We start from the raw sequence: 14,947 nt of genomic DNA, 5'->3' as shown, positions 1-14,947 counted from the left end.
GAGTAGCGAACATGAACTGATATATATAGAGGCATAGAACGACTGGCAACTTGTTCACCGTATGCTCTCAGATATTGTAAAGTCCGTTTGAGCCCCTAAACTTGTGCCTACATATGTCCTAATGGGCTGGGTCGGATGGAACGCACCAGGCACTACACAAAAAAATACGACTCTAACCCAACCCAACCCACGACCAATAGGATAGGGGCTGACCCAACCCGATAGCTCGGGTCCTGCCGAGGTCGGGACTCCAACCTATATTGCTGACCTTGACCTGACATAACTAACGGACCTAATCCGATCTGACCCGACTAACGAGCTGGCACTATTCAGCCCATTTAGCAGCCCACTCTTCATGTCTTTCAATCTCCCCCTCTCTTCCTTATCTTCCTCTCTCCCTTATCTCTTCTCTCCCTCCCGTCTCTGTCAGTGTTTTTACCGCCGGCCTATTTAGGGATACCCTAAGTATGATATTGCTTTGGGAACAGTGCAAGGACACAAGACACAAATTTAGACAGGTTCGGGCCACCAGAATAGCGTAATACTCTACATTCTGTGTGGTGGTTTGGTATATTGTGCCTTGCGCTGGGTGTTTGACTAGAGTAAGCAGGGAGGCCCTAAACTACTTTTAAATATAACTTTTAATTTAATTCATAAAATTCTTAATTCGCTCCCACCATGAATTAGATCTAGAACGGCTGGATATTTCTCAGGTGATCTAACAACTAGGCTAGACTTTCTTTCGTTAAATATTATTCAAATTATCACACAAATCAAAGTCTAACATCTAAGTTACAAGTTGTTGGCTTTAACATCACTAACACGTACATATAATATATTTGATACCTTTATAAAAACTTTATAAAGAATAAACAATGTATTTAAGTTGATCCCATATTACAGTTAATCATCAAACTTAAATATCACATGCTACAATATGCATTCATATTGAAGGTGGTCGGGTACAATGATTAGGGGCATCCTAATCATGGGACTAAAATCACCCTAAAAACACAAACACATATTAGGCAACCGGACCCACGAAGGCCTACAGCCTCCTTCCAATCTGGGAGAAAGGAAAGGACTCGAAAAAGCCCTACACGCGGCCCAAGTACACGGTGCAGCTCATCCGCACCCCCTTCGGACCCGTGGGGTGATCTCCGCCTCGCTCGAGGGCTCCCCGCCGAAGCCCTCGACCACACCCCGCGTCTCCGCCTCGCTCGAGGGTAGCGAGCCTGCCCTCGGGGGAGCGGATCGTCTCCGCCTCGCTCGAGGGTAGCGAGCCTGCCCTCGGGGGAGCGGATCGTCTCCGCCTCGCTCGAGGGTAGCGAGCCTACCCTCGAGCGGGGCGAATCGTCTCCGCCTCGCTCGAGGCCACCCCTCGACGGAAAGGACAAACGACCACGACACCCGCCCGTCGTACGGAGACAGTAAATGCCAACCACTCCTCCACAACACCCGGGTCAGATGGCGTCAGGCCGCCATTCCTCACAGAGGCAGTGGCCGGAGTCCTGTCCGCCAACCCCTAAACTTGTGGCTACATATGTCCAAATGGGCTGGGTCGGATGGAACGCATCAGGCACAACACGAAAAAACACGACTCTAATCCAACCCAACCCACGAACAATAGGATCGGGGCTGACCCAACCCGATAGCCCGGGTCCTGTCGAGGTCGGGACTCCAACCTATATTGCTGACCCTGACCTGACATAACTAACGGGCCTAATCCGATCTGACCCGACTAATGAGCTGGCACTATTCAGCCCGTTTAGCAGCCCACTCTTCCTGTCTTTCAATCTCCCTCCTCTCTTCCTTATCTTCCTCTCTCCTTTATCTCTTCTCTCCCTCCCGGCTCTGTCAGTGTTTTTACCGCCAGCCTATTTAGGGATACCCTAAGTATGATATTGCTTTGATGAAAGCGATCGGATGTTCTTAGCCTAAGAGGGGGAGGGGGTGAATTAGGCACTCTAAAAATCTTAACCTATGGCTCCAACTAGTTTTCACAAAATTTAAACTAAAATAAGCTATTTAGATGTGCAACTACGGTTCACCTTAGTGTGAAACCCTCATCCCAAAAGAGTTTTGCAACCTATAGCCAATCCTAGAAAAATACTACACTAAGAAAGTAAAGGCACATAAGTTGCAATGCGGAAGCTTAAAGAGAGAGATGAGAGGAAGCAAACTCTCGACACGAGGATTTATCCCGTGGTTCGAATTGCCACAAAGGCGCCCCTACGTCCACGTTGTTGAAGCACTCACGAAGAGTATCGCTTTCCTGCAATCAAGTCTCTTCCGTGAACACAATCACGGTCATTTTGATCCCGATCTTCACTAAAGGAGATTGCCCACGAAGGAGGGATCTCCGTCCCCCGCACAATGTTATCGACGTCGCTGCACACCAAGCTGGAGGGTCATTGACTTGCCGGCGAGCCACCAAAGCTCCAAGGATGGCCGGCACACCGAGATACAATGTTGGTTCACTCTAGAACCACAGCACAAGGATCTAAATCTTGCTTGATCACTCACTCAAGAGCTAACCTAGCACTAACACTCACAAAGCTTGTGCTAAGGACTAAGAGTTTGATATTTATGCTCTTGGATGGCTTGGAGGTGCTCTTGGATGTGTGTGTGATGTCTTGGGACTCCAGCAATCTTCAAATGGCCGGGGGAGCACATATATATAGGCCACACACTTGAACTAGCTATTTGGAGCCGTTGGGCACATTTCTGCGTAGGCATCGGAACTTCCGGTGCTGGGGCGTTGGTTCTTCCGGTCACTCTACACTCTGAAGTAGCTGTTGGACTCTCTGACACAGCTGCAGCAACTTCAGGGACCATCGGATGGACCGATACTATAGCGTCGGAACTTCCGGTGACGCTTGATCTTCATGTAGCCGTTGCTCTTGCTGGCGTCATTGCTCCGACACTATACTCCGGTGGGCATCGGTTCTTCCGGTACTGAAGGGCTGGCTGCTTCACGCTTGACATCGTCTCTGGAACATAGTACATTGATTGCACCGATGCTTGACTTGACAGTGTCGGTTCAACCGGTGCTACACTCTTTCTTCACTTGATCTCCAGAGGCACTCAGTCTTGCACCAAAGCCAGAGCGTCGGTTCTTCCGACAACCATCGGATGCACCGATGCTTGGGCATCGGTTCTTCCGATGTCCGGTGCTACTAGTTTCTGCAGAACTCGTCCAATTTAGAGTTTCTTTGAGTTCTTTCTTTGTATTTTGCTTTGTATGGCCTTTTTACTTCATCCCTGGGATCTAGAAATGTTCACTCAACAAAAATATTAGTCCCATTGATTGCATTGTCATTCGATCACCAAAATCACTCGAAATGGCATAAATGGTGCGATGTTCATTACAATCTCCCCCTTTTTGGTGATTGATGACAACACAATCGACAACACAATCAAAGCTAGTATAAAATTTGCAAAAATTGACAATTTAAACTACTTACACTTGCTTGGATGCTTACCATCATCCAATGACAGTTTGGCCTCCCCCTAAAATATGATTCCCCTTTGATTCTCCCCCTATCTTGCTACTCCTTCCTCATAAGTTGACTTGATTCACTTAGGCATTTCTCCTCCTTTGGGATATACTTCTTCTCCTTGAGAAAATACCTTGCTTTGATCCACATTTCTCCCCCTTTGGAATCAAATCACCTAAAAAGTCTTGCACCTAAAAGGTCTTGCAAAATAATATAGCTCAAGAGAAGATTAGTAGCTTAGGGAGTTAGTTCCATGACTTATGATCCAATTGTATGATATCAATGAAGATACCAATTGAAAATTTCACTACGATGGATCACAAAATCACAAAACTAGCATGACATGAGCTAAGCTTTCCATAAATATGTGCACAAAATGATAATGTGAAAATCAAGTGCACAACTAGATGTTATAATTAGAAAGCTTAGATCATATCATGCACGGAGGTAGCTCTAAAAATAATAAGAAATTGATAATGATACCAATTGAATGAATTTAGAACCTTGCATACCTCCGGGGGATCTTTATTTACCTTGCATGTACCAATTAAAAGTGACTTGCCACAATTGAAGTCTTTAAAAGATGAGCACTTGGTACATCAAAATTAAGCAAATGTATGAGCACATAGCCTATGAACTTAGATATGTGCATTTAAGTTCAATAAGAGCATGGCTTAATATTCATGAAAGCATAATTTATCTAATCACTCGTATAGAGTTGTTTGTTCACATTGATTGGGAATAACATTTTCTTAGAGTGTTAACTCCATCGTGAGACTACAAATGATAAACTTGCAAACATGTTAGTCTCAAAATCACAAACCATAGAATGAACTCCCCCTAAATGTGTGCATTTAGTATTTGAATCACCAAACAAATGTATGCATATTGATTTTAGCACAATTGAGAAGTTTATCCTATATCTTGTGTTCATAGTACACATATGAAATACATACCTCATGAGGTCCGTGTACCATGAAGGGTAATCTTGTGTAGCTTTCTACACACTTATCAAACTATGTAGATTGCTAATGGATTAGAATCATGACTAGGAGATGTAATATATGCAAATATCCTAGCTAAAGCAATGGTGCTACATGATGCTTGAATTGAAATCTAACAATCATTACCTTAATATGGGGGACTTGAGCAATAAATGTCCAAGTTGTGAGTTTAGCTTTTTTGGCTTGAACCTTCACTTCAACTTGTGAGCTAAGCCTCCAAATCCCCCGAAACCGTTCTTGGCTTTAAGTCTCCTTTGGAACCCACACCATTTGAGGCCCCTTCAAGTTGGTGATGATGTCCTTGGGCACTCAAATGGATTGGTTCCAACTCCTTTCCTTCTTCCCAACCTTGTGAGCAACTACCTTGCCATTGGTCTTCTTTTTTATCACATAGGAGGTGCTATTATTTTTGTTCCTCCAGTTGGGTTTGGTGTAGATGAGAGAACTCTTGATTGTGAGCTTCTTCTTGTTCTTCTCATCCGGAAGATTCTTCCTTGGTTGAAGACACTTGTTGGACTTGTGACATTCTTTGTGGCACTTTGAGCAAGCCACGGTGGACCCCTTCTCAAGCTTCTTCACCATGTCTTCACGGTTATCTTGAGAAGGTTGGACATTACTTTCTATGCCTTTGCCCTTCAATCTATACAAGTCCTTCATGAGAATTTTCCACTTCTTGCTTGAGCTCATTATTCTTCTTGGCAATGAGATCATCACATGGTTATACAACAACATTCTTATAGCATTTCTCATTGCAAGGGTTAGAGCAAGATTCATCAATTAAGTTAATGCAAGAAGTTGAAGCATCTACCCTAGAAATTGGAATTGCACAAGGGATAGTTTGCTTTATTTGCAAAAAAATCATTAGTATCATTAATGCTCTCAAATTTTAATTTGAGCTCTTCATGCTCCATGCTAAGCAATTTGAATTTGCACAATAAATTTTCATAATTTGTAGCAAGAGAAGCATTTAGATCATTGAGAGCATTAAGATTTTTGATTTCCTTTGATTGTTTTTTAATAACTTTTTGGTGCTTAGGAACTAAGTCAAGAAGTTCATCAATTGAAGGAGAGTCGGAGTCATCATCACTTACATCGCTATCCAAACCTTTTGCCATAAAACAAGTGTCGGATGATGATACCATGCGGGTGATGAATTTCTTGCTTGGTTCATCACTTGAACTTGCACTTCATTCTTCACCACCGCTTACCCATTCACCAAATATGGCATATGATTTATGCTTGGGCTTATTCTCCTTCTTTTGCTTGTTCTTCTTGAACTTCTTCTCAACCTTCATGAGCTGATGGTGAGACCCATCTTTGAGGAAGACCATATACCCCATTGAGTTGATTTCCTTCAAGCATTTGTTCATCTTCTTCACTTGCTTGTAGAGAATGTTCAGTGTTTTTAATATCTCCAATTGCTCCAGACGCCACGTAACAAAATTGATGGACAAAAGACCAATTTTCTTAGTTGGCGCGCGAGCGCTGCTAGCACATAGCAACGAATAGACATGCTAGTCTTAATACTTGTGCTTTAGCTGATTATGTTCCCTGCCGTGAACGGACGTCTTCATGAAACACGGGTGTTCGTTGGCAACTGTAGCAGTGAACAGCGAGCCAGCTCTAGTTGGAACCACGTGGACTCTTTTATGTCCTCTCATTTATTATCTTTATATTTTTTTCTGTTTCAATTTTTTTCTACGACATGAACAAGACACCAACTGTGCATTTTTTTATAAGTTGGGATGTCTCCGTTGAGCTTCTGTATGCACACATATCTCAAATTTCTAATACCAAAGCTCTGTGTTCATGTTCTTTTGTGTATGGAGTCAAAATGCTCTCAATATATGTTTTCCAAGTTTATAGGCTTATAATTTATATATTTATGATTTTAAAGTTAAATATGTAGATAAATATCTAACCAATATGTGTGAAATTTTCAATTTAGTTAAAAGTTTCTAACATGTGCTTATAAAGTTTTGGACCTACGGAGTACAAAGTTTGAAATGTGCTAGTACAAATTTCTTGAAGCCATGAGCGAATCCGGCAACCAAGTCAAGAGGGGGTTCAGACTCCATTCTCTTTTTTTTCTCCCCTTCTCTTCTTCTTCGTCCCCCTTTCTCCTTCATTCTTTGGTCCCAAAAATTAAGGGGGGGGAGGGGTGGGGGGGCTCATCGGAGGGGTATCCAAGGGATCTTGGGAAGATAGAGGGGGCTTGATCCCCCTAGCTCCCATGTAGATCCGTTCTGCCTGCAGCTGTGATTGTAAAGTTTGGAACAAAAAAAATTTGAATTCGGGTGTATAAAGTTTACTAGCAGAGATGCACGTGCGGCACACACGTGTTTTAAAAATCTTTTAAAAGATTTAAGAATCCACCAATTATAATTCTTGCATTAAAAAATACTATTACTATGATACTATGATTATTTTCATCTATACATCGTAACATATATATAAATGAACAGAGATGCGGGATCACATATAAACCTGCAATCTTCAAATCAGTAAAAACTGAATCAAACATATATTCTATCATATCATGTATCTATAAAAGCTTATACGCACTGCATCCAAATGGTAATCAACAAACGCCAAGCCATCATACAAGTATAGGTTTTTTGTTTGCCACCCTCAAAGGGGACATCGCCCCTCGTTGTCCCTCTACACTGCTATCCTTTGCCTGTCGCGCACCACCTCCACGCGCCCCACAACTGCTGCTCAGCCTTCGCACTTGGTGTTGATCATTGGGGTCTGCCTCCTACCATGGTGGAGGGAGTCGGGTGGAGGTGGGTATGACGGTGGCATTCCGGACGGGGTACCGCTAGAGGTGATGAGAAAAACAATTAGATTTTGACAGAAACACTCTTTAACTTGTGATTTCTATGGGTCTACACCCCCTCCCACCTCCCCTCCACTTGACACGCACATACATCTTAACATAGTGATTAAAATTCCTTAAACAATAAATATATCATTATTTTCAAAGTATATCGTGTCGATTTCACAGCAATCATATAAATTTTAAAAATTAAATAAAAAACTATAATAAGTATGTGCACCAAATCTGAATTGCTCAAAGCCAAGTAGGTAGCAGCAATAGAATGAATATAATACATAAGATAAGTAGATTACTAATCTGAATAGCTCGTTGCTACTCTCATTTTAATTTTTCTATTCCAGATTTTGCTATACTAATCACGAGCTGCTGTTCTTATTTCCATGCGATGGTTGAATAATTGTTGAACTTTCAAAGCAAGGGAAGAAAAGTGGTACATGAAAAAAATTATGTAATGTAGAACATACATGTTTGATTTAAGAAATTGACCAGAATCGTTTGCTCGTCTATTGAACTGATAGACAAGATATAGTCATACCGCAGTCTCCTTGTTGCTCATGGCTTTCCGCACATCATCTAACAGGCTGCTGCAGCTATGCCGAATTCCTCCAGCATGAACACAACAAACCAACTCCGACGAACACCACCACAGGCCACCAAAAGGCTGCACATCGCTGCTCGCTGCCGAGATGCAGAAATGGATTCTGCGATTTGCCGCTGCCAGCGCCGCCAATACACACCGCCGCCCACAATTTGGGAATCGAGGTGGCGCCATCGATCTGTGCCGCCACCGCTTCTCCTCCAACCGGGAAGGGGCTGCCTCACGTTTGCTTCAGTGGAGGGGATGGGAGAGGGGTAGGGCAGGGCGGCGCGGACAAATCAGGGGAGGGGAGGAGTGCGGCTGCGAAGGGAGGAAACGGAGGACACGTGGTTGACCTGGACTCGATGGGTGTGGGTATGCTCGGATGGGTAAAGAGCGATCCGGTGATAAAGAATATTATTTTTTGGTAGAAACATCCTCTAACATCTAATTTTTATGGGTCTACACATCACGTGCGGCACGCACGTAAATCTAATGAAATTTAATTCAAAAATATATTGAATTAAGTATTAAATTAATATATAAAATAAATTTCAAAAATATGTATCATAATAAACATCACTGTTTAGGTCGACAGAAATCCAATCCAATGACTCGTCGTCGCTGGAGCTCTGGATTTTTTACCACCAGAGCCGCAGCAACTAGCGCCACTGCCCCACGTATATTAGCAGTAACAGCAAGAGATCGCGCTAAGCTCAGCAAGTTCTAAGCTCTCCAATAAGATGTTCCTGAAAATAGCATGTCTCATCTTTCTTTACATGACAACATTAGCTCAGAAAATTTTGCTCATCTCATCTCCAAGTACTTGCAACGAAAACAAGTGAAACCAGCTGCGACGAGAATAGAAGCATGCGTATGCTTAGTGCATCTCTAGAGAAAGGATACCTGAAATAGAAGCTCCTCTGAAACTGATCGAGCAGCGAGCAAGGTGTGCCTTGTTGGGATCTTAGCTTCTTAGATGCCCAGACAGGGAGCATGAACAGTAAGGAAATAGCAATGAAAGTAGGTGCGCAACTCTCTTGTAATGACCAAAAAATTCAACCCTTTACACTGTGGAGAGAGGGGGCTATTTATACCCCTAGCCCTCGGCCAGGTTTTCCTAAATTGCCCCTTCCCAACTCATTTACAGCTCACTTTTAGCCGGCTTCGAGGTAAAATTACAAGGTGAGAGGTGTACAAATCCGACCTTCTTACGTACTCAAGAGGTGTACAAGTCCGACCTTCTCACATATTCATGTTTCACACACTCATCTACACCCGACGAAGGTCCTCATGTCCTTCGGTGTCCTTCGGGTGTTCTCATCCTCAAGCTTGTTCCCCCGAGCGGTCAGTCGCCACCTTCGGTCCTCGAAGGAGGTCATCGCGAAGCTCCGCAGGTCCTGGCCCCTGGGCTTGTGCTTCCGAGCGACCAATCATCACCTTCGGTCACCCGAAGGCGCGATCAGTCGTCACCTTCGATGCTCCATAGGTAGTGGCCCTCGGGCTTGGCTGGCACCGGGCAGCCTTTGGGCATTCTTGTCGCCCAACACCGGAGCCCTGCAGACAGGTTAGGAGATGTTTTTGAGGATGGAATTAACCTCTGGGCGCGTTCCTGAAGGTCCAATCCTCAACAGTAGCCCCTCGAGGGCGAGGTCTGAAGCCGATGGTCCGAACCCTTGTTAATGGAGAAGATTACGCATAACCTTCGAGAAGCTCCCGAGGAAAAACATCCCCCGAACTGTCGGCTGCAACGGTCGGTTTTGGTTGTGTACGTGTCGGGCTCTGGTTGCGCCGCTTGGGCGGCCGTCTCCTCGGTTTTACCGTTGGTACTGTTGCTTTTCACCGCCTATATAAGCGGAGGTGGGGGGGGGGGTAAAACCTGTGCCCTCTCGAGTTTGGCTTACCTTCGACGCTTTCGGCTATAAAGCGTTTTTTGCTAAGGTTCTGCTTTCGTGTGCGATCAAGCTGCTTGTTTTCCTCGGTGTAAGTAGCTTTGCGGCTCATGGCTCGCACTAAGCAAACAGCGAGGTTGATCGAAGGTTTATTTGAGCCTTTGTTTCTAATTTGACTTTGTTTTTTTGTAGATATGGCATTCATTAAGAGGGGGGGGTTCTTCGTGCAGACTCTGGTCCAGCTCCCGAAGGAGAGGCGGGTGGTTCGCAGCCGTCTCAGCAGCAGCAGCAGTCCAGCGAGAGTCTTTCGGCGGTGTCCGCAAACATGTTGGAACTGATGGCTCCGGAGAAACGTAAGACTTTGCTTTTCGAGCCATCTGTCGTATCTCAGAGCATGATAGATTTCTATGTTACGAAGGGCTATTTCACCGAGGGGGTTTGTCGCCCTCCGGGGGCAGAATTGATTCCTGTACCGGAGACCGGCGAGGTTGTGGTCTTTAAGGATTTTTTTACAGCGGGGCTTAGTCTTCCGATGGATCCAATTGTACCGAAGCTTTTGGAGCCATTCAACGTGAAGCTACACCACTTTACCCCGAACGAGATTGTTGCATTGGCCAAATTTCTGTGGGTGGTGCGGAGCTTTAGAGGGGAAGTGTCTGTGGATGCCTTTTGTAGGCTTTTTCAGCTGCACTGCCAGCCTCGTAAGGTCTATGTAGATGATAATTCGGAACTTAGAGAGGTTCAGAACGGCTGCTGCACCTTCATTCCTCGTAAGCCGAACAAAAGGACCGGCCTAGTGAAGGTTATGCTCTCGACAGCTTACAAGAACAAGTGGGAGGGGAAACTGGTTAGGATATTAGTTTTACACCAAGATTGGCTTCCCTGATCCCGAAGGTTCTGGCGAGGAGAAGTACCTGTTGGCTTCGGACATTGAGATGTTCGATCACGTCTATCAGCCTGCCTTCAGCAAGCGCGGGCCAGGTTTCAAATCGTGTCTGGAGGCCTTCATGACGGCTTGCCAAGTTTTTGGTGGCAGGGATGCTGTCGAGGAATTTCTGGCTGCGAAGGTTTGGCCGCTGGCTGGTCTCCGTCGAGGTTCGAGCGTAAGCACTTTGTTGGTTTGAAGTATGATGTGACTTCTCCGATTTTTGGGCTTCGGAGGCCCGAAGGTTCCAGTGACGAAGTTATAGTGGATGAGCTGGAGCGGCAGGCTGCGGAGATACTGGGCCCTTGGAACAAAAAGGAGTATCTTTCTTTGGTGGAGGTGTGCAGAGGGAACCTTCGGTTGAATCGGTGCTTGGCTGAGATGGGCGTCGCTTACGAGCCTCGGCCGGTGCCGGCGAACGCCATTCCAAGAATGACGCCGCCGGGGAACATTGGTTCAGAGGTTCCTGAGTCGAAGTCTAGGGGCAAGGCTAAGGTGGAGGAGGCGGGGAGCTCCGGGGCTACTGGCACGTGGGGGCGCGGGCGTGGTCGGAAACCTTCGAGCACGAAGGTCTCTGTCGCGAGGGCTGAAAGCGCCAAGAGGAAGGCGCTAGATGAGGAGGTTTCTTCGGGCGACAGTGGTACGCCCTCATTCATGGAAGAGCTCATGGGGACGGTGGGTGGGGACATCGTAGTTCCCGAGGGGAGGTTTTTTAGATCCCGTTATGATCTCAGCGATGAGTACGGGACCATGCTTTTCGGTTCCGGCCGTCGGGTTGAGGTGGCGAAAGTGCTGATTAACCTTCATTGTTCCTCCGAAGGTACGACGAAATGGAGGAGGATTCAAAGCCTCGTCAAGACTGGGCCCAGGCCTGCGGACCTTCCGAAGCCACCCGTGACGAGGGTGACTGCCTCGACGGCTGATGCCCCGAAGGAAGCGGCCCAGGCGACAATGACTGCGCATCCTATTCTTGTGGTAAGTATCGAAGAGGGGGAAGTCTTGGTTGGTGAAACACTGATGGCGCTCATAGGTGGAGAGGTTCCTGGTGGTTCTGCTCCACCTGCGGACAAAGAGGTCGAGGAGTTGGAGGGAATGGCCTTCGACGAGTCCGGTAAGCTTCAGCTATTTGCCTTTTGTTGATTCCCTGATTCGTTCTTGGCTCTCGAGGGGGTTTTGATTTTATTGTTTTTGCAGCTATGTCTGCGCCAATACAGTAGCTCTTGGCCGTGATGCATGGGCCTGGCACGTCCGGGATTCTCCCTCCTGAGAAGGGTAAGGCTTGGCCATTTTGCATTTTTCGCTTTTGTTCAACTTTCGTTGTCTCCGGAGATGATTTTGTGTTTGATTCAGAGTTTATTGCTGCCATGGCAGAAACATCCACCTCCGATGCTGCCTTCATCGTTGCCGAGTTAAGCAAGAAGCTTGCCCTCGCCAGCCGCATTTTGACACAGAAGGGCAAGGCGGACGCGGACCTTCGGGTCAAGAGCGCCACTGAGAGATTGGATCTAGCGGACAAACTGCGACGGGCTGAGGCGGAGATTCTTATGTTGAAGGACGAGAACAAGCAAATGATGGCTAAGTGTTCGAAGCTAGAGACAACTGCTTCAGACAATGAGAAGGTTCTGGAGAGCCTTCGGAAGACTGTTGAAAGGAATGCGAACGAGAAGGCTGCCCTTAAGGAGAGGGTCACTGAATTGGAGAAGGTTCACGCTAAAGTGGGTGAGATCGAGCAAGCCTTTGCTGAGATCGCTTCGCGAGCCGAGGGAGTGTACCAAGAGTACAAGAAGGCTCTTGCTGCTCTCGGAGCGGAGCCTCTGCCTTTGCTTGAGCCAGCCGAGGGTCCTCAGGCTATCTTTCAGCTTCTGGACTGGTTGCTGTCGGAGTTTGAGGGGCTTGGGGAGGTGATGAGTGTTGCGAATGATAACGCGGCGTCCGTCTCCTTCGAGGGGCTTGTGGGGAATCTTCTCCGCGCCGGCGCCGTGGATCTCTCTAGGCTTGAAGGCGGCTTTCAGTACGTCCCCTACGAGGGTTTGTCCGAAGAAGTTGACAGGATACAAGATGTCAAGGTTGCATACTTCGAGCATTTCTGGGCTCCTTCGGGTAGGGTTGCTGTTCGGACCCTCGCGGCCGCAGCGACAGGGGTGAGTGTTCTTTCAGCCGGCTCTACGTTTGTTGGTTTTTTGCTTTCTTGTGTTGACTGTAGTTTGTGCAGGAATTGAGTCCTGATCAACCTTCGGGGGTCGGGGGGGGCGCCCGAGGACAGGAGGTCTCCTTCGGGATGTGGGGCGTACAAAACGCTGAGGGCTCAGGTCTAGAGATTTAGCTTGTAGGGATTTGTTTTGAGGGCTTTAGGATTTGTTTGTAAATATTCCCATGCTGCAGGACGCGAACAGCGCTAGGGTATTGATGAGCTGGGAGGCTTTCAGCCTTGCTCATCCCGGATGCAGCGTTGCAGAATACTTGTGCTGGTCCGGTCGTGATTCATTGTAACTTCTTTTGCTTCCTTGACTGAATGTGACATTCGCGTCGCTTTTCGAAGTGTATAATATTCTCGCAATTGCCTTGGGTTTTCTTACTGCACCTCTTGGGTTTTCTTTCCTTGCGCATCCTTCGGGATGCCCTTCTGGATGCATCCTTCGAGGTGCTTTGCGCGTGTGCATCCTTCGAGGTACTTTGATTTGTGCATCCTTCGAGGTGCCTTGATATGTGCATCCTTCGGGGTACTTTGATTTGTGCATCCTTCGAGGTGCCTTGATATGTGGATGTTATGTGTCTTGAGAGAAACATCTCCCTTTCTGTTGTAATCCTCCCGGGGGTTTGCTAGGTAAGGTATGACTGGGCGGCACGCGGGTATTTTGTTTTTGGAGCGTGTTGTCCCAGGGGATCCTTTTCAAAGGCTGCTTTTTGCAGGGGGCGAGTTCCCTTCGGAATAAGTTGGACGGCTTTGAGTATGAGAAATGTCCTTCGGGAGGCAAGTTGTTGTTGTTCGGGTCGACGCTTGTTAGGGTTGTTTTTCTTGGAAAAAAAGTCCCCCCTTTTCTAATAAGCCGTCGCCCGGACGTAATTTCTTTTTTTGCTGTACCTCGATAGATAGTTTGTTTACCAATCGAGTCAACGCGTAAGTATTGTATTTTGGGAAAAACGTCTCCCCCCTTTCTTGCGCACTGTTGTCTTCGAGTGGTTTAGTTATTTTTGTTTCGGGTAAATTGAATGATGGGTGGTGAAGGTTCTTATGGAAAAAATGTCTCCCCCCTTTCTGGCATCCATCTTTCGATTTTTCCGAGGTAGCCTGTTGGCCTTCGCTTTGCACTTATTGTGCCCTTTTTTCGAAGGTTTTTGGTTCGGACCCTTTGAAAGGCCCATTGGAGTTTCTGCACTTGTTGTGCGTTTGTGCCGAATGTTTTTTGTTTCGGACCTTTCTTAAGGTCGAAGCCCCTTGGCGTTTTTGCACTTGTTGTGCGTTTGTGCCAAAGGTTTTTTTGGTTCTAACCTTTGGAAAGGTCGGAGCCCCTTGGCGTTTTTGCAATTGTTTTGTGTTTGTGCCGAAGGTTTTTTGGTTCGGACCATTTGAAAGGTCGAAGCCCCTTAGCGTTTTTGCACTTCTTGTGCGTTTGTGTCGAAGGTTTTTTGGTTTGCACCTTTCGAAAGGTCGAAGCCCCTTGGCATTTTTGCACTTATTGTTCATTTGTGCCGAAGGTTTTTTTGGTTCGGACCTTTTGAAAGGTCGAAGCCCCTTGGCGTTTTTGCACTTGTTGTGCGTTTGTGCCGAAGGTTTTTTGGTTCGGACCTTTTGAAAGGTCGAAGCCCCTTGGCGTTTTTGCACTTGTTGTGCGTTTGTGCCGAAGGTTTTTTGGTTCAAATCTTTTGGAAGGTCGAAGCCCCTTGGCGTTTTTGTACTTGTTATGCGTTTGTTTTGATAAGTATGCAAAGTTTACGGATTCTGCATACTTTGCTAACTTACTATTTTGTGCAGCATGTAGATGCTTGCCGAAGCTTGACTTTTGGGCTGCTTCGGCGAAGGTGACACTTTATTTGGGGAAAATTCATTGTATTGAAATTGTTTACACTGGGTCTGCCTCGTCAAAAACCTCACCTCCTGTGCGGAGTTTCCCCTTGTGAGGAAAAGAGTACAGCCCGTTTGCAATGTAAAAAATAACTGAAAGTAAATGCGAAGGTCCACAATCGCTTATAACTTCGCGATGCGTCCTTT

At 46.3% G+C, this 14,947-nt stretch overlaps 1 long non-coding RNA gene across 1 annotated transcript; it reads right to left on the bottom strand.

Annotated features, from left to right (window-relative positions):
- Window positions 1-6,976: 6,976 nt before the first annotated feature.
- LOC120642247 lies at window positions 6,977-8,287 on the bottom strand. The gene is made up of 2 exons (XR_005662546.1): window positions 7,879-8,287; window positions 6,977-7,325 (listed from the first exon to the last, which is right to left on the bottom strand). It is a non-coding gene; the product is annotated as an uncharacterized LOC120642247 (long non-coding RNA).
- Between the last annotated feature and the right edge of the window lie 6,660 nt (window positions 8,288-14,947).

Source organism: Panicum virgatum, chromosome 7K (assembly GCF_016808335.1).
Source record: "Panicum virgatum strain AP13 chromosome 7K, P.virgatum_v5, whole genome shotgun sequence".
Classification (NCBI taxonomy): Eukaryota; Viridiplantae; Streptophyta; class Magnoliopsida; order Poales; family Poaceae; genus Panicum; species Panicum virgatum.
This window is presented reverse-complemented; position numbering and strand designations above follow the sequence as displayed.